Source organism: Hibiscus syriacus, unplaced genomic scaffold (genome assembly GCF_006381635.1).
Source record: "Hibiscus syriacus cultivar Baekdansim isolate YM2019G1 unplaced genomic scaffold, ASM638163v2 tig00110429_pilon, whole genome shotgun sequence".
Lineage (NCBI taxonomy): Eukaryota > Viridiplantae > Streptophyta > Magnoliopsida > Malvales > Malvaceae > Hibiscus > Hibiscus syriacus.
In genome coordinates, this window is record NW_024062733.1 from 3,099,180 (window position 1) to 3,119,763 (window position 20,584).

Consider the following 20,584-nt stretch of genomic DNA (forward strand, 5'->3'; position numbering starts at 1 on the left):
ATTAAAAAATTTAAAAATTTAAAAATCAATTTAAAATATGAGTCATACTTTAAGGACATATGACGTAATTAACTCAAAACAACTCAAATCAAATTACATGCTTTAGAGCTCGAGAACATAAGGCAAAGTAAAATCCGAATCTTTAAAATGGGCCAACAAGCTAGGTTGATATTATTTCTTTGAGTAGGATACATCATTTCTTTATTAAATTTTTTTTCTCTTATTTTATTTATTATACTTTTAATTTTTTTTAATTTATTTATTAAAATTTTGAATTATTTCTATTCAAATTCAATGAATAAAATAAGAGAAATAAAGTTAGCTAGTAGTGTAATTTATTTATTTTTTCTTATTTTCTCTTTCTAATCCCCAAATTGAGAAACAAAAACCTAGCCTTAGCCTTGTCAAATTCCAAAAAAAGAAAACAATGGAACAACAGGAAGAGCAAGAACACGAAGTGTACGGAGGTGAGATCCCAGAAGAGGAAGGAGAGATGGACGCCGACATCAATTTGTCTGGTGCATCTGAAGATTACGAAGGCAATGACCAAGAACTTGAACAAAATCCCAATTCTAATTTCAAGGTTTCCCACTTTATTTTTCTTTAGCTTTACTTTTTGTCTGATTAAAAGTAACCCTTTTTTGTGAATGATTTTAGGACTTGGAAGAAATGAAGAAGAGACTTAAGGAGATCGAGGAAGAGGCCGGGGCTTTGCGTGAAATGCAGGCCTAAGTCGAGAAGGAGATGGGCCTGCCCAAGGTTCTCTCTCTTTCTCCTTCGTTCGTTTAGCCCGTTTATTTATTTATTATTTTTTTGGAGGGGAAGGGTTGTATTTTAACCGAGTTTTGGGGTATAATATATATATATATAACAATTTGTGTATTTACGTCCGTTATAAAATAAGAAACAAAACAAAATATCTTGGTTAATTTTGAAAAAATAAATTATACGTCTTTCTTATTAGTTTTGATTTTGTTTTTTATTTTTGAATTATGGATTGTTTTTTTCGTCTGAATTGTTGTTCTCTAGTAAACTAACTTGGTTTTTTTGGCTTTCTTTCGCTGGGATGTATAATGAAGATTCCCCGGGTGCTTCTGCAACCCAAGCTGAAAAAGAGGAAGCTGATTCCCGTTCAATTTACGTTGGTAATGTGAGGTTTATCAACCCTTTCCTTGCCCAGTAAATATCTTGATATATAGTGTGTGGCTTTAAAATGCTGTGTTTTGTGCATGTGGATGAACGGTTTAATCTTAGTTTGGCCAAAGGATGTAGGAAGAGTTTTACCGGTTTGATCTCTTCGTCCCTATTTTGTCTTATGCTTGTATATGTTGTGTGGCTTGAAAATGCTGTGTTTTGTGCATGTGGATGAACGGTTTAATCTTAGTTTGGCCAAAGGATGTAGGAAGAGTTTTACCGGTTTGATCTCTTCGTCCCTATTTTGTCTTATGATTGTATATGTTGTGTGGCTTGAAAATGCTGTGTTTTGTGCATGTGGATGAACAGTTTAATCTTAGTTTGGCCAAAGGATGTAGGAAGAGTTTTACCGGTTTGATCTGTTCATCCCTATTTTGTCTTATGCTTGTATATATTGTGTGGTTTGAAAATGCTGTGTTTTGTGCATGGGATGAACAGTTTAATCTTAGTTAGTACAGATGGGAAGTTCAATTTGGTTTTAACAAACTTGACCTGTAAGAAGCTTGCAACTTTTTGAAGGGAAACATTAATTTGGTTTGCCGTATATTGTTTTACATTTTGTGGCTTCTTTGAGTAATGTATAGACTGTGTAGATGTACAAATAATAAATGATCTCAAAGTTTTGTACCGTTACTAAAATATTTCTCCAGTGCATATGGCGAATGACTGTAGATGTCAGCTAACTCTCTGATTCTTTATACATCTTTGTAACAACAGGTAAACTATGCATGTACACCTGAGGAAGTTCAGCAGCATTTTCAATCTTGTGGAACTGTGAACAGAGTGACAATATTGACCGACAAGTGTGATCAACCTAAAGGATTTGCCTACGTTGAATTTGTTGAAGTTGATGCTCTTCAAAATGCTCTACTGTTAAATGAATCAGAATTGCATGGTCGTCAGTTGAAGGTTTATAATTTGATCTATGCGTGGATTATTACTTCATGAATATAAGCTACATGATAACAAAAGTGTGTTTGGTTTATTCTCAGGTGTCTGCAAAAAGAACAAATATTCCTGGAATGAAACAGTATCGAGGAAGGCAACCCAACCCATATTTCCGTTCCCGAAGGCCTTTCATGCCTGGTCCTGTTTTCTATCCTGCATATGGTTTTGGGTAAGCCTAGAAATATGTTCGGCGGGTTGGCTGTTTGATAGGTAAAAAAGGAGGATAACCAGACATGCTTTGGTTTCTCTGCGTGCTAGTGGTCCACCATAGGTTTTGCATAATGTATTGGATACGATATTTTTGCTGCTTTATGACCTCTCTTTATTGATTGTATTAACTTGATTGACCTCATTTTCAGGAGGGTTCCAAGGTTCAAGCGGCCCATGAGATACAGACCATATTAAGATCTTCACAGAGTCAGAAGCTGCAATTTCGAGAAGATCAGTACATATAGCTTAACAATGATCAGGTTGTGGTTTGTAGCAGGGATGGAGGACGATGAACTGCAATTTGCTTGGCTGCATATGAATGTTGTTGTTTAATATTATATAAGGAATTCGGGTGGTAGAATGAATATTTAAGATTGTGGATGTGGATTGGTTTAGATTGTTGGGGGATTCATTGTCTGCTGCATATAGGGGTTATAATGCTTAGAAAGTTGGGTTTTCGTATTGAAGTTAAATTAATAGAGGGAAGGAAGCTTAGAAAATTACAGAATCGTATGAGCAGGAGAGAATTATATTTTCAAAAATTTGCATTATCAGATAACATTTAACTGATGGAATAACTATTGAAAGGGTTTCACTGGATTCTTATCACCTTTTACTGATGGCCAGTGCCTGTTAGAATCAACTTCTTCTTCATCGCTTACCATGTTGTAAAGTTTTTTTTGAAAGTAATGAACAACTAGACCTCATCCGTCTAATTGGATGGATCTAATTTCTTTACTTATTCATCCAGTTCTAATAGACCTTCAGGTTAAATTTTACATTCCTTTTTTTTTAATTTGAATTTAAGTAGAAAATGTGAAGGAGGAAAAAAGTAGATTGCTGTCCGGTTTGAGTTACAAACAACTATGAGTGGAGTTAAAAATATAAATTATAATATTAAAGTTTAGTAAATTTTATAAAATATTTTTTTAAGAATATAAGGGTCTGTTTGGGTTTAGAAATTATAGATTACTTTCATTTTCATTTTCTTAAAAAGTAGAAAACGTTAAAGTAGGGACGGAGTTCCCTTAGGGCCAAGGGGCCCTGGCCACTATTAAAACTTATATATTTGATATAATTTTAGTTTCAAAGTATATTGGTTTATGTAAAAATAAATATTTAAATTTAAAAAATATAAAAATATATTAACTATTTAATCAAGTAGGCGTCGAACTAAATAATGATAAGTCTGTGTTCTCAGATTTTATATATGATTACAATTTAGGTTATTTTAAGTTTAAATATTAGACAAGTTACAAATTGTCTTATAAATTTTGAGTTTTTTTAATATAAATTTAGGGTGAATACAATGTAGTATATGTACAAAAAATTTCAACTATTTGACAATGAACACTCATACCCCTAGATACACAGTGCTCGAACTCGGGACCTCAAGGATAACAACAATCGCTTAATCACTAAGGTTGATTGGTTCATGTTGAATTTCAAGTTTAAATACCTAATAAGTCTTTATATTTTTCTTAAATAGTTTAATATTTCGGCCCCTGTCAATATTTAATTATAGCTTTGTCCCTACATTAAAGAAAACATGTTTGGTTGTAAAATTAGAAAATGATTTTTGAAAATAAAAAAAAATAAGTGAAAATATGAAAACATAAAAAAGATGTTTTCGGTATCGTTATTAAATTTGTTTTGAAATTTTGAAAAATAAGGAAACATGATATTTAAATTTTTAACTTATACAGATTTAATTAACTATGACAATAATTATTTGATTTAATGGTATATGAAACCCTTAAACTTTTGCAACAAAAAAATCAATATGATCCCTAAACTTTTTTACATTTAGTATAATCCTTAAATTGATTTTTTAATAATTTAATTTTGTAGTATTTTTATATTTAATGTATTGAATATCTTAATAATTGTTTATATTTTATATATTTTTAATTTTTTAAAAACTAAATAAGTCCTCAAAATTTCTAAAAATCAATTACACCATCAAACTTAGCCAAAAAAAATCAATTAAGTCTATCTACCACATCATCCTCCATCGTGTATTGTCATAACAGTATCGTAAACTATCACAGCAATATTGTATTGTCATGTAAATTTATGAACTATAATGTAAGCGTTGTGAGAATCAACGTTTGATTATGTTCTTAAAAAGTTTAGATTAATTCTTTCATTGCAAAAAAAAAGTTCAAAGGCTACACTAATTATCTTTTCCTAAACGTTTGAGGGTCTCAATTACCATTTAACATATTTTTATTTTAATGACACTTTTGTGTGTTCTTGCTTATAAAAATAATTTTTGTGTATTTTTAAAATTTATTTGATGTCAATATATAATAATATTATACTCTTATTATAAAATAAACCAATTTTCAATTATGGCATTTCTTATCAACTTTATTGTTTTATATTTACATAACTCACGTGTTAAATTAATGTAATGAAAATTTTTAATAATTATATTTTAATTTAATTTTTAATAACTATTTATTCATTTATATTTTTAAAAATTATATACCAAACATTTTTTCTATTTTATTTTTGTATTCAAATTTTCATTTATATTATCCAAACATGTTTTCTAATTTTCAAAAACTTGAAAATGAAAACTATTTTCTGAAAACAAAAACAAAAAATAGAAAATATATTTTTAAAACCAAACATACCCTTGTTGTCCTTTTTTTTCAACCTATATTTTCTCTTAATGTTTTTCTGTGGCCTTCCTCTTTTCCTTTAATTTTTGTTTAGTCAGAAACGGCACCAACCTTAATTAGGCGTGAGCATTCGATCGAGTTGAGTCAAATAAAAAAATTTTAAGTTATTCGAGTTGATGAGTTGTATTTTATAACTCGAGTTTAACTTAAAAATTTTTCAAGTCAAGTCCAGTTTAAGAAATTTGAGTCGAGTTATTCTAGTTTCTATAATAATTTTATTATTTATAGTATTATGGTAAGGATTGGTTCCAAATTTTCGACTTTCTATAACCATATGAGATATATATATATATATTCTTTTCACATTATAATGTTATTTAGATTATATCAAATATAATCTAAAATTATAAAATATATTTACAATATTATACTTTAAATAAAGTATTTTGTGGGTAAAATTTGATGAGGATATAAAGGAAACAATAAAGTGATGGGAAGAAAGAATCAACAAACAATTGCAGTAAAAAAAACTAAATTAAGTAAAATGCAAACTTAAGGGACTAAATAAAAAAAAGTGATTACATTTTTAGTTAAAAAAAGAAGTGAAGTTACATAGATATTCTATAGTGGTATATGAGCATTTGGTTCAAATTTGGTAAAAATAAAGGATGAATTGAAAATAAGGAAATTATGAAAGAATTAAGGGATTAAACTGAAAATAGAAAACTTATTATCAAAAAGAGAAATTAAGAGTATATATGTATTATATTATGGTTTAGGAGCATGTGGTTCAAATTGGGTAAAAATAGTCTTAAAATGAATGATAAATTGAAAGAATAATGAAATTAAGGACTAAATCGTAAAACTGTCAAAATATTTAGTCAAATTTTCAATATTTTTATTAACATGAAATTTCCAAATTTCAACTCGAATCAAACTCGAAAACCGAATTGATAATTTGAGACTTGAATAACTCCAAATTGAAAAAAAAAATGATTTTCGACTCATTAATTGCCAGTCATTATTAGTTATGTTGTTTTTTCATAGAGAAAATCGCCTCAGTGACCAAAAAAAAGTTATAATATACGATTTTAACCAAATTTTTTTGGATTTGCCAAAATGACCAATAAAATCGCAACGCGAAATAAAAATCGCAACGCGATCCCCAGAATCGCAAATCAGTTTCCAAAATCGCAACGCGATTCTTGAAAATCGCAATGCGATAGTACAAATTCGCATTGCGATTTTACAAAATCGCAACGCGAATTTGTACTAAAATCGCAACGCGAACACATAAATCGCAACGCGTATCCGTAAATCGCAACGTGTATCCGTAAATCGCAACGCGTATGGGTAAATCGCAATGCGTATCCGTATATCGCAACGCGTATCCGTAAATCGCAACGATAATCCGTAAATCGCAACGAGAATCCGTAAATCGCAACGCGATATTTAAAGCGCCATTATAATCGCTACGCGTATTTTATTTTCAAATTACAAAAACGAATATTAAGACAAAATCCCGTAATCGCAACTCATAACCTAAAACCTAAAATCACAACTCAGTCCCATCTCCATCTCTCACTCTCTACGGCGAAGAAATCCGTCCCCATCTCCGAATATTTTCGTCCCCATCTCCGGCGAAATCCCTCACAACCATTCACGGTCAGAAATCCCTCACAATATTCAGAAATGGAAAATCAACCTCCGAGGGTTAGTTTTTTTAATTATTTTTATTTTGAAATGTTTGCATTATTGTAGGTTTTTTATATTGAAACTGATGATAAGTTTACTGGTCATTTCAATAATAGATTAACCATTTCACTTAGATTTTATTTCGCGTTACGATTCTGTCGTTGCGATTTTCAAGTTAGTATTTGTCTTTGTCTTTGTTCTGTCTTTTGGTTGAAGTAATGCAATCCATTCAAGTTTCAATTTGCAGAAGAGTCGCAACGAGAGAATGACTGTCGCAACGAGAGAAATGAAAATCGCAACGCGAAATGAAAATCGCAACGAGAGAATCGCAACGCGAAACCAAAATCGCATTGCGATTTTCATTTCGCGTTGCGATTCTCTCGTTGCGATTTTCATTTCGCGTTGCGATTCTCTCGTTGCGATTTTCATTTCGCGTTGCGATTCTCTCGTTGCGATTTTCATTTCAACCCAAAGACAAAACAGTGTTGCAAATTTTAGTTTCAAGAATAAACTACTACTTTTTATGTTTATTGTTTTTAGTATATCTTCACAGTGTAGTTTTTGGTATATCTAACTTGGTATGTTTATTGTTTTTGTAGAAATTTTTTTCGGCTCAATTGACCTTGAGAAATAAAGTCAGCCTGGCCACTACAATTGCTTCGAAGCTTTCACCTGCTCAAAGACAATTGTTTGAGGAAACCTACTTCGGGCCATGGCTGAGAGTACAGCATCCGGGTGGAGATGCTAATTTGACCCATTTATGGCTTCAGACCATGACATCAAATCTACCCGACAGTATACAACGTGGTGAGGAAGAGATATGGTTTCATTTTCCACCAGCGTATACTTGTTTTGGGCGGAAGGAGTTCTGCTTAATCACTGGTCTACGATTCGGACACGATGATGTAGGCCGGTACACTCGTCATATCGCCCGCCCATCATGGTTATCCCGGGTTTTTCCGGATGAGTCAATGGAGAAGCCGAACCTACATGTCGACGACCTGAAGAAATTATTTAATAAGAAAGCTGGTTTCACTCGGATGGATGACGTCGATGTTGTCCGAGTATGCCTTCTACTACTTGTGTATGCCGGCTTTTTAGGCAGAGAGGCCAGACAACCTATTCATCGGGAGCTAATAATATTGGTAGAGGACCTGAATGCATGGAATCTGTTTCCGTGGGGTTCATATATATGGAAAGCTACCTGGACTAAGTTGTCGTCTGCCTTTGATGACCGCAAAAGTTTGCGGGGCGATGGGTCCAAATACACTTTGTCAGGCTTTGTTTGGGCCTTTAAGGTAAGAATTTCTATATAATGTTTCTAAAATTATAATTAATTATTTAACAATTACTAATTTTGTTATTATATTGTTTGTAGATTTGGATATTCGAGGCTTTCCCCAGCATGCGTACATATGCAATAAAAACGTCAAATGATATTCCCAGGGCTATTTCCTGGAAGAGGAAAACTCTGTTGGATTGGGAAGACTTAATACCATATGCGACAATAAATAATGTAAGTTAACACAAATACTTTCATATAATATATAAAAGTTATTAATAGTAGACGTTTAACTTTGTTTGAGTTTTTATATTTTAGGAGGCCAACATTCCATTACAAAGACTGACACCCACGGAGGAAGAGCTTGCCACTGATTGGTGGCAAGCTAGTCAGAGTTTTTTTGATGGCACGGATGATGAGCAGCATCCACTTCCTCCAATTCGAGAGCCATCACCTCACCTAGAGCCATCACCCGATCGACCCGACTATACACCTCTAGAACGAGAGCCATCACCTATCCCGTCACATCATCGAGCCTCTTCTCCACCATCACCTCATGATAGGCGACCGGCAAAGATGCCACGACTCCTATCTCCCTGTTCTCCACCTCCACCTCCACGGGATGAGTCAAGGGAGTTACGTGATGAGGTCAATGCCTTGCGTGAGGAGATCGGTACTCTACGCGATAACGATGGTGCATGGCGTGTGGAGGTGTCAACTTTACGTGGTGAGGTTGCCGCTCTACGTGAGATGATAGTATCGTTGCAGAATGAGGTTCATACTCTACGCAACGAGGTAAGTTTAAGATTTTCCATATTTAACTTAATGATAAATTTACTCGTAATTTCACTTAGATTAGCCATTTCACTTAGATTGCTTAGTAAATTTATTCGGTTGCTGCCAATTCTGCTAAACTGTGTATTCTTTAACACTGTGAAATAGTATTTGTCTTTGTTTTGTCTTTTGGTTGAAAGTAAATTTGTTCGGTTGCTGCCAATTCTGCTAAACTGTGTATTCTTTAACACTGTGAAATAGTATTTGTCTTTGTTTTGTCTTTTGGTTGAAAGTAAATTTGTTCGGTTGCTGCCAATTCTGCTAAACTGTGTATTCTTTAACACTGTGAAATAGTATTTGTCTTTGTTTTGTCTATTGGTTGAAGTAATGCAATCCATTCAAGTTTCAATTTGCAGAAGAAGAAATAGTTTACTTTCGCAACACGAAACTTAAAATCGCAACGCGAAACCAAAATCGCAACGCGAAATGAAAATCGCAACGACAGAATCGCAACGCGAAACCAAAATCGCAACGACAAGATCGCAACGCGAAACCAAAATCGCATTGCGATTTTCATTTCGCGTTGCGATTCTTTCGTTGCGATTTTGGTTTCGCGTTGCGATTTTAAGTTGCGATTTTCATTTCGCGTTGCGATTTTGGTTTCGCGTTGCGATTTTAAGTTTCGTGTTGCGAAAGTAAACTATTTCTTCTTCTGCAAATTGAAACTTGAATGGATTGCATTACTTCAACCAATAGACAAAACAAAGATAAATACTAACTTCAGGGTATTAGTTTGAAACATATTTTTCTTTGTTATCTGATGCATTTTGTGAACTATGATAGAATAATGACTTGGGTGAATACAATGCAAGTTTGAAACATATTTGTCTTTGTTTTCACTGTTTAAATATCATGTCTGTTTATTTACTGATTTTTGTATTTAATTATTTAGCGGCCCGATAGAGTGGATGCTTTACGTCGGGTTATGCTTGCACGACGGAGTTCACGCATCAGACAGCGTGCACGTGCTATTAAGTCTCTGTACACCCCAATAGTGCGAAGACACCGCAAGAAGAAGCCCGACTCGCCTGTCATCCCTCAAGAGTCCACTCCTATCGTTGAAGAGGCCCCCCCTATCATTCCTCGAGAGTCCCCTCCCACCGTTCAAGAGGCCACTGTCATCATTGAAGAGGTCCCTCCCACCATTCAAGAGCCCGATTCACATGGCGTCATATGTAGGCTTCTTGAGAAACCCTCTGACGTGCCGGACATGATGGATTCAAGTTGGCTCTCGTATGAGTTACCGGCCAGTACCATACCGGTATCTGAAGAGGAGAGGGAACAACTATCGGACACAATTCTGGATAACACCCTTTGGGCTAAGACCGCTGTTGATTTTTATCTACATGAGCAGAGCCAGGGGTGTTTCACTGACATATGCAAGCTCACCGATGATATCTATTTGTTGCTTGATCGGTCTTGGTGGGGCGTATTATTAGGGGTCGAAGACAATGGCTATTTCGATGGGGGGTAAGTCTTATATTTTTCTTATATTTCAATTTGATTAATTTTTTTTTAATTTATGTAAGTCACTAATATATGTCTTTTTTTGTAAAACAGCATATCGATGCGTGGGTGACACGTCTTCTAATAATAAGAAAACTTAAGAAAAATAAAAATACGATATACAATTATGCCGACGTCTTTTCACGCCGTTCACTTGAAGAATGCACGAGATGAATCATTTGATTTGGGCAATGGACAAGCTAAACTTTATCCTGCATGGTGGGAGGTCGATAAGGTTAGTATTTATTTTAGATTGAGTTTAAAGGTTTTATGAAATAAGTGCGTAAATGAATGAATTATTACTTATGATTGCAGGTGTTTATCCCTATTTTGGAACGTAAACATTGGATTCTCGTCGAGCTTCAGCTCCCATCCCTTAAGACAATAGTGTATGACAGCATGATAAATTACATATCATTGGCTGATTTAAGAGATGTTATTAAGGGATGGAGCTCTCATTTGGCTAAATTCTTGGATGCGATCAATTATTGGACTCGTTCTGGAAACAAGAAGCCAAAGAAGCTCAATATTACAGTTATTAGAGACGAGACCGCGCCACAACAAACGAGCGGAGCCAGAGGAGATTGTGGTCCTCTCGTATGCTTGGCGTTGGAGCGTTTGACGACGGGAAGCATCAAGTATCTACCTCCCACCGATAGAGATAGAGCTGCAGTAGGCTTGTGGTTTCGGCATTATATGGCTAAATCGATATATACGAGACGCTGCCTACCTGCATCCGCGTTATAAAAATGTCCATAAACAATTGGTAAGTTTATATACTTTGGTTTGAAAATGTTTGGTTAAGTACCTAGAATTCAATAATTTGCTGTTTGTAGGTTTTAGATGTGTAGAAAGTGTTGTTTGAGCAAATGTTTGGTTTCTGCAGGTTAATCTCAGAAGTGAACTGCGTGAAAATGATGTATGGCTGCAAAAGTTGATTCAATAGTTTAATTGATTGTTTTTTGATTGTTTAATTGATTTGTAAAAGTTGATTCAATAGTAGATGATCGGAAATAAGAATTATTGCTTATTTTTTGATTGTTTAATTGATTTGTAAAAGATGATTTAAAAGTTGATTTGTGTAATTGATGCGAACATAATTCTTATTGTGCTTGTTTAATTGATTGAAATGTAATGGTTGATTTTGTTGATATCTGCATTATGTTGAAGGCAAAAATGACTATCGCAATGCGAAATGAAAATCGCAATGCGAAATGAAAATCGCAACGAGAGAATCGCAATGCGAAATGAATATCGCAATGCGGAAATGAAAATCGCAACGAGAGAATCGCAATGCGATTTTCATTTCGCATTGCGATTTTCATTTCGCATTGCGATTATCTCGTTGCGATTTTCATTTCGCATTGCGATTTTCATTTCGCATTGCGATTCTCTCGTTGCGATTTTCATTTCGCATTGCGATTTTCATTTCGCATTGCGATTTTCTCGTTGCGATTTTTATTTCCGCATTGCGATTTCATGTTGGGATTTTCATTTCGCATTGCGATTCTCTCGTTGCGATTGTAATTTCCGTGTTGCGATAGTCAAATGCATGCCTAATAGTGATAACAACTGAATAACAAGAGTTGGTTAAGTCAAAATGGTTGGCCTGAGTCATTAATTCAACTGAAAATGTTAAAAGTTCACACATAAAATCCACATAATACAACGTTTGCATATGAGCTTTTGATGGCAACGTTTACATAATACACATAAAATGTTAAATGTTAAAACGTTTACATAATACAACTGAATAACAACGTTTACATAATACAAAGTTCACACCATATGAGCTTTGGATTTTGATGAGGATCCATATTTTGGTAGAGGAAAAGATGATTTTGATGGCACTGGTGATCCACATGTCAACCTTGTATGACCACTTTCCTTGCACCGACTACATGTCGATCTCTTCTTCTCTTCACCCTTAGACGGTATACGATCGTGACTTTTGGTCGGCCAGGTAGCCTTCTGTCCATGGCTGGTGGCAAAACTGTTTGTAAGTCATCTGGTATGTCCCACTCAGAAGGATGTGGAATAGGGTAGACAATCTCGGCATAAGTCTGTCGATAAACTTCTGTAGTGTAGCAATCCATAGCGTATGCGCTTGAATCATCTTGGTTTAAATGAAGAGCAACTTTTATAACATGGCCACACGGATAACCAGATGTTTGCCATTTCATACAACTACACGTCTTTGCATTTAGATCGACTAGCCCATTTAAGTTATTATCCAGTACTTGAAACAAAGTGTTTGAACATGGTTCAACTCTCCATGACGTTGACTTCACAACACGTTTCGTTATCTTTTTTTCAGTCCATGGTAACACGATGTTCCAATGTTCCTGTAAATTTAAATAAACAATACTTAGTAAAATATATAAATATGATAAGTTACGAATTCAAAGAAATAATACCTGCATGGTTTCTTTTCTTGTAGTACCACTGTTGAATAGAGGCTCGAAAAAACTCCATTAACATAGTAATGGGTAATTTCCGGGAATGACGACTTAGAGCGTTGATTGATTCTGCACTATTAGACGTCATGAAACCATATCTTACTCCAAGTTGATGTACTCTTGACCATCTTTCAAACCCGACATCTTCTAGTGTTTGAGCACACTGAGGCAAAACACGTCTTAAACAATTTATATGCTTATTGAAATCCACTTCCCGATAAGCTTTTACAGCCTTCCAGTATGTCCATTTGTGCTTTTTTATACCAGCAGACCTTGATTTTAGATTTCTATACAAATGAACACCACAAAGTCCATGAAAAGCATCTGGGAAACACCTTCTAACAGCGTTGTCAATTGAGTTTGCCCTATCGGATATGATTGTCAGATTGCTAATAGGACTTATGCAATCCCTAAGATGCCCCATAAACCATGTCCATGAATCAGAGGTTTCAGATTTGCCAACCCCGTAAGCTATTGGCAATATCCCATTGTTAGCATCCATGGCTACTGCTAATAAGTTTACTCCAAGGTATCGACCTTTCAAATGTGCTCCGTCAACTATAATAACTGGGCGCATGCAAGTAATAAACGAACGAATCTACAAAATAATATACACAAGAAATATAATCATTTAAATGTGAAATGCATGTAACTAACAAAAATGAGTCAACAAAATTATATTGATTTACTAACCGTAGCACCAATGGCGATAAACAGCAACTCAAAGCGTCCATCTCTATCTGTTTTGATATGAGTTACCGACCCAGGATTTTCAGCTTTAAATTGTGACAATAAGCCGGCAGTTGGGCAAACGATGCTTCTGGCGACCCCCTCAACAATTCCAAGGCATAACATTTGGCTCTCCAAGCTTGAGAATATGATATACTAATCTTGAACCGAGCATTCATGTCAGTCATAATTTCATGTCCCCGATATACCCTGCCATTCAAAAACATTAACTCAGCCAGAAAACCACCCAACACCTTTTTGTTTGCCTGTCTATGGTGAGGAAAAACTTGGGTTCTTGAACATGTATGTTTATCAATAAAAGTCCTAACTTGAAACATTTTGCAATCTTTTATTCTCTTTGCAATCATACGCCACGTACAGTTTTTGTCAATCATACACCTTGTTTCGAAACGATCTTTGCTTGATTTGTTAACTTTTAGTTGATAGCCATCTTCCACACATTTCGTATACAAAGCTATCTTCAAGTCTTCCTTTGTATCAAAACAATCATCTTTCTTGATACGAATAACTTTTGTGTAACAATCAACTGCTTTCTTTATCAACTCTTCTTCCGGTATCTGAAGTAATTCTGGCATATTCCAGTTATACGCCCGTGGCATTTTCTTTTCTTCGGGGACTTTTTCTTCTTCTTTTTCTTCTTCAGGATTATATGAATTACAGAATGGATGTTCAACATGTTCATTCACAGTCGTAACTTCCTCCTCATTATCATCATCAATACATTCTTCGGCAACGGCTGTTTCATCATCAAAATTCGGGTATTGACCAATATCAAAATCATTACACGCAGGGTCTGTTTCTTCTTCTGAAACATCATCAAAATCCGTGTATTGACCAATATCAAAGTCCGGATATTGACCAAGACCAAATTTCGAATACTGACTAGTACTCACAATTTTTTCTGTTGGCTCATCATCGTCTAACTGGTCAATACGAAAACCGGAATTTGGTGCTGAAAGTTGATTGGGATTTGGATTAGAGAAAGGTTGTGGGTTTTGAGAAAAACTTAGTTGATTACTACCCGCTACTGACCCAACAATACTACTTCTAGGTTCAACAACATACAATGTAACATCATCTTGTGAAACACTAATGTAAGCAATGAATCGTTCAACATCTTCATTGTCGGTTAACAAATAAACTTTACCATTTCTCTGATAAGATAGCCTAAATCCACTTAGGGGCTCTAAATTCAATTTATTGAAACACGTAGCATTAGAGTTTCATAAGTTAACTTTTGTAAAGACAATTTTAGTTGAAGATTCATGGGTAAAGGCATATATTGTAAAACACCATTAACATTATCCCATGACCCTCCAAAACACAAATCTATCCAAACATGATCAACATTAGATGATTTCATGGTTGTAAATTAATTTACTAAACAGACGAGCTGCGAAACTAAAACCTGTTGCCGGATTGGGAAGGATGTCGTTGGATATAGGAACGGATGTCGCCGGAGAGAGTGATAGATGGAGATGGAATGAGTTGCGATTTAGGGATTTAGTTTATGATTTCAGTGTTATATACCCAAAATTTCAGTGTTGTGATTTACAGACATATGCCCTACCGGATTTACAGATTCTCGTTGCGATTTACGGATTATCGTTGCGATTTACGGATTATCGTTGCGATTTACGGATTCTCGTTGCGATTTACGGATACGCGTTGCGATATACGGATACGCATTGCGATTTACCCATACGCGTTGCGATTTACGGATACACGTTGCGATTTACGGATACGCGTTGCGATTTATGTGTTCGCGTTGCGATTTTCATATTCGCGTTGCGATTTTGGAAAATCGCAATGCGAATTTGTACTATCGCATTGCGATTTTCAAGAATCGCGTTGCGATTTTGGAAACTGATTTGCGATTCTGGGGATCGCGTTGCGATTTGTATTTCGCGTTGCGATTTTATTGGTCATTTTGGCAAATCCAAAAAAAGTTGGTTAAAATCGTATATTATAACTTTTTTTTTGCCACTGAGGCGATTTTCTCTTTTTCATATTATGTTTTTTAGTGTTTCTTTTCAATTTTGAATTAGAATATTTATTCTTGTGACACTTTTTTCTTTGCTCTTGTGGCGCGCGTTTTCTCAACTCTTGTGGCACGATCCCATGACTTTTGGTACTTTTTGCATACTTTTGTTGTCGCTTTGGTGTTTGAACAAAGACTCTCACGATATTTATTTTATGATTAGTTTGACGGTGATCATATATAGTCAGATCCCTCTTTGATAAAGAATTATTTGTCGATATAATCATAATTGTATAACGAAACAACATGTCATATAGTTTGGTTCTCTCAACACTTTTTTATTATTTTGCAAGTCGTCTCGTTCGACAGAGACAATAAGTTTTTATGAAGGTTACTAAGTTCTTTTGATGTTGGTCGTTATTCTCAAAGGAAGATTTCATTTTTTTCGTGTCTTTGAGTTTAGTATTTTTTTTGTATGAGTTTCTAATAACTATTGCCCCTAATTTTTCTCTTTATGTTTGGGTGCATTGTAATTCTGATCTATACTGTTATTTTTATTAATGAAATTTAATTCTCATTGTTAAAAAAAAATTAAGAGAATAAGAAAAAATTATGAGTGTTATGTAAAAAGAAAGAAATCAATTATCTCAATATAATATTAGGGTCTGTTTGTTTGGTTGTAATTGGTTTTCTGGAAAATGAATTACTGGAATTTGAATTTTGGAAAAATGAATTACATTTCTGGAAAACGTTTTCCGGAAAATATTTTCCGTAAAATGAATTACATTTTTATGAAAAACATATGGAAAACATTTTATGATGTTTGGAAGATGTTATTTAAACATTTTTTTTCCAATAGTTGATGAGTTTTTTAAAAATTATTTATTACAAATATTAAATATAATAAATAATATTATTTATCATAAAACTTAATATTATTATTTTAAAATATTAAAATAATTTATTTATTATTAAATATTATTTTTAAAATTTTATTAGTAAAAATATTAATATTGGTATATTTTAGTGAAATAAAAATATTATAAATGATATTAATTATTTATTAAAGTAATAGTGTATATTATATTTTAAAATATTAATTAGTATATTTTAAATATCTTTATTAAAATATTATTAGATTATTATATTAATATTAAATATATAAATAATATTATTCATTATTAAATATATAAAACAATTATTATATATTTATTAAAATAAAAATATAATATCTTATATTATTATAATATAATTGATTATTTTATTATAATATTATAAATATAATATTATATTATTATAAATATTAATAAATATATTTTTAATATTTTAATAATTAATATTTTGATGAAAATGATATTAAAATATTTTATTAATATTAAATTCATAAAACAAAATTATTTTGAGTATTATTCTTTGAAGTGAAAAGTTCGAAAAATGACTTACGGAAAACCAGACCGTAAGTCATTTTCCAGAAAACACAAAGGAAATTCTCTTGACTAAGAAAATTAATTACGTTGACCAACCAGTTTTCCTCTAACCAAACACTGGAAAACATTTTTCGGAAAACGAATTACGTGAAACAAACACGGGAAAACATTTTACAGAAAACGAATTAAATGAAACAAACACGGAATTTTGAGGAAAACCAATTTCGTAATTAATTTTTACGGCAAACAAACAGACCCTTAATATCTGTGTTAATTTTATTTTTAATATTTTGTATTAAAAAATTAGGGTAAACAACGTAATTAGTACTTAAACTATCAGTTTTGGTCAGTTCTAGTATCTAAACTTTCAAAAAAAAATTCAAAATCATACTTAATATTTAGTTTTAATTTCATTTTAGTAGCCGACGTTAAAAACTTAAAGTTTTTTAGCACCTAAACTATTAATTTTGATATGTTTTAGTACACCTAAACTATTAATTTTGATATATTTTAGTACTTAAACTTTCAATTTTTTCAAAACTTAATGTTAAATTTTGAATTAGGTACTAAAATGAAAAAAAAACTAAAGTTTTTAATGGTGGGCATTAAAATTAAAACAAAAACAAAAACTTTAAGTATTGTTTTTGAAAGAAAAAAAATGAAATTTTAAATACTAAAACGAATCAAAACTGATAGTTTATATACTAAACAAGAATTTACTCAAAAATTAAAGAGTTGGAGATGTCAGCATCCTTTTATAAAAGTGGCTACCAACGCAAACACGTCCACGCTTACAATTATTCAACAAGGATAGGTAAAGTTAGAGTTATTACATGCAACCGGGGGAGGACAGTTAAATGAAAAGGATAGGCGGCCTAGGTTAAAGCGAGAAAAGGACTGGGTTGTGAATGTAATACAATTGTGATGCTCTTCTCTACTCTTGTATTTGTATTTCTTTTTATATAAAATAAAATCTTTTGACGGGACAAGGACAAAGCCTTGATTAAAAATTGACGGGTACTAAAATATTAGATTTTTTTTAAAAAAATACAATGGTTTATTAGGTATTAAACTCAAAATTCATAAGAAAATATTTAACTTGTCTAATATTTAAACTTACAATGACCTAAATTGTTATTAGATATTTTTTTTTTTGAGAATATTGGATTATCCTTCTTCTTCTTTCGGTAAAAAAATATGATTTCATTAACGAAGAAACCATACAAAAGAAAATAATATATGCCTCATTAAAAACTTTCCTAACCTAAATAGAGGAAAAGAGTGCAAATGTTAATCTAAGACAACAAAACAATACGAAGACAAAAGCCGAAAGACATGCAAACAACTTAGCTTAACACCATCAGATCTTCTTGCAGCAGTCTCCCTGATCGATGTCGAGGGAAAAGCAAAAACAATGTGATCCAAGCTATCAAAGGATGAGCTCTTAGCCAAAGCATCCACAACTTTATTTCCATTGTGAAGCACGTGGTTAATACGAACACTCCAATTTCTATTTTTTAACTCATGAAGATGTCATCAAGAGAACTAGCGCCTTTATAATATGAACGAAGAATATCTAAAGTTTCCATACTATCAAGTTCAAGAATAACTCGCCTAAATCCGACCTCCCATGCAAGATTAAGACCGAAATAGGCACACTAAAGCTCCATATCAATCACCGAGAAGACACCGATAAATTCCAAAAAACCAAATATCCAATTTCCAGTACTATCCCAAGCAACTCCCCCACAACGTTCATAATTACCCATCGCTCTGCATGCAGCATCAATATCAAGTTTAATCCAGGAATCCGGAGGAGCCATCCAAATATCATGGCCACAACCATTATTAATCACAAACAAAAATGGATTATCCTTCTTTAATTTGGTCTCTATTAATCAAATATTTAATAAATTTTTATATATTTTTAATTTAAATATCTATTTTTATACAAATCAAAATAATATTAGACAAAAATGTATCGAATATATGATTTTTTTTGGTTGCTTCTGAGCCCAACATAGCACCGACCGTGTGACAGGGTGACACCGTGTAATGCGAACATTTCAACTTCAATTGTTCTATTTTGAATCCTGTCCGATCCGATTTCAACAACTTCAAGGATAAGAACGTAACGCCCCACGACGTGGCAATTAGCTGCCCCTCCTAATAATATTATTATTTCTAATTAATATTTTCTTTATTTTAAGTTAAGAGCTGTCTTAAATAAATATGCTTTCTGTAATAACATCTTCATTCAATCCATTTCAATTAATAAACACTTCAATGTTACAGCTAATAATATTTAATTATCTTCTCTTACTGTAATTATCAATAATTTATTTATTTATTTTTTTGAAAATTTATCCGCAATTTAATGTAAAGCATCTTCGTAGATGACGTACACGTCATCAGGATATAGGCGGCGAGTTGCCGCGTCTCCGCCTACTCAATTCAACTCTAAACTTCAAACAATTCGAAGAGAAGGTAATCAGGTATGGGCGTGTTTGGACTACTATCATGCAGCGTCATAAGTGATGTTTGTTATTTGCCAATATGACTTTATGATTTATATTATGCTAAATGCACGGCTAAGATTTTCTTTAAACTATTAAGAATAAACATAACAGATGATCCATTGAGATTATCCATCATCCTTTATACACACGCAAAAGGAATTTTCACGTGCAATTTTTTTTTTGAGTAATTCACGTGCAAATTATCTACCTTAGAATGTGTACTAATAACAGTCGTCTGCTCTCTTTAGCTGACCGGTATTATTATTATTATTATTATTATTATTATTATTATTATTATGATTATGATTATTATTATTATTATTATTATTATTATTATTATTATTATTATTATTATTATTATATTATTATTATTATTATTATTATTATTATTATTATGATTATGATTATGATTATGATTATGATTATTATTATTATGATGATGATGATTATTATTATTATTATGATTATTATTATTATTATTATTATTATTATGATTATGATTATTATTATTATTATTATTATTATTATCATCGTGGTCTCAATTAGCTAAGCATTAAAATACATGTGAAAACAACATTTTCTTGACTTGAACTTTGTGTTTATATTCCACAAAAAACACATTAATTTAATTATTTAATTATACTTTTAATAGAATTATAATTTTATTATTAAAATAATAATTAATTTAAGCGATTTCATTTATCTAAAATTGTAAATTATTTAACTTAATAATTGTCGTGAGTAATAGTCACTGCTGGAAATCTTAACTTCTCAGAAAATTTATCGGAAAACTCGTAGAAAAATATTATATTATAATCCAACAATGTCCTTTGTAGTCGTCCAACAAACTCCCAACAATTATCCGGCAGTCGTCTCGTCGATCGCCAGAATAACTTATGCAAAAACGTAGGTGGCAACCCTCCTTCTGTGTTTCCATTGATTTGCAGGAGGGTGTGTGAATTTTAATTTTGAATGGTAAAATTACAATCCAACCCCCTATTTCTGTTATTTTTAAATTCTCAAATTCATGAACCTCCTTAACTTCTCTCATTTAGGTTTTAGACAATTATATGTTTATGTTTTAATAGACATGGCTAAATTACACTAACCCCCTAATTTTGTTTTCATTTAAATGATCAAATTTCGTAC

The 20,584-nt window shown here is 32.6% G+C and overlaps 1 pseudogene; it reads left to right on the forward strand.

Annotated features, from left to right (window-relative positions):
- Positions 1-427: 427 nt before the first annotated feature.
- On the forward strand, positions 428-2,721 carry LOC120124943 (annotated as a pseudogene).
- The last annotated feature ends 17,863 nt before the right edge of the window (positions 2,722-20,584 follow it).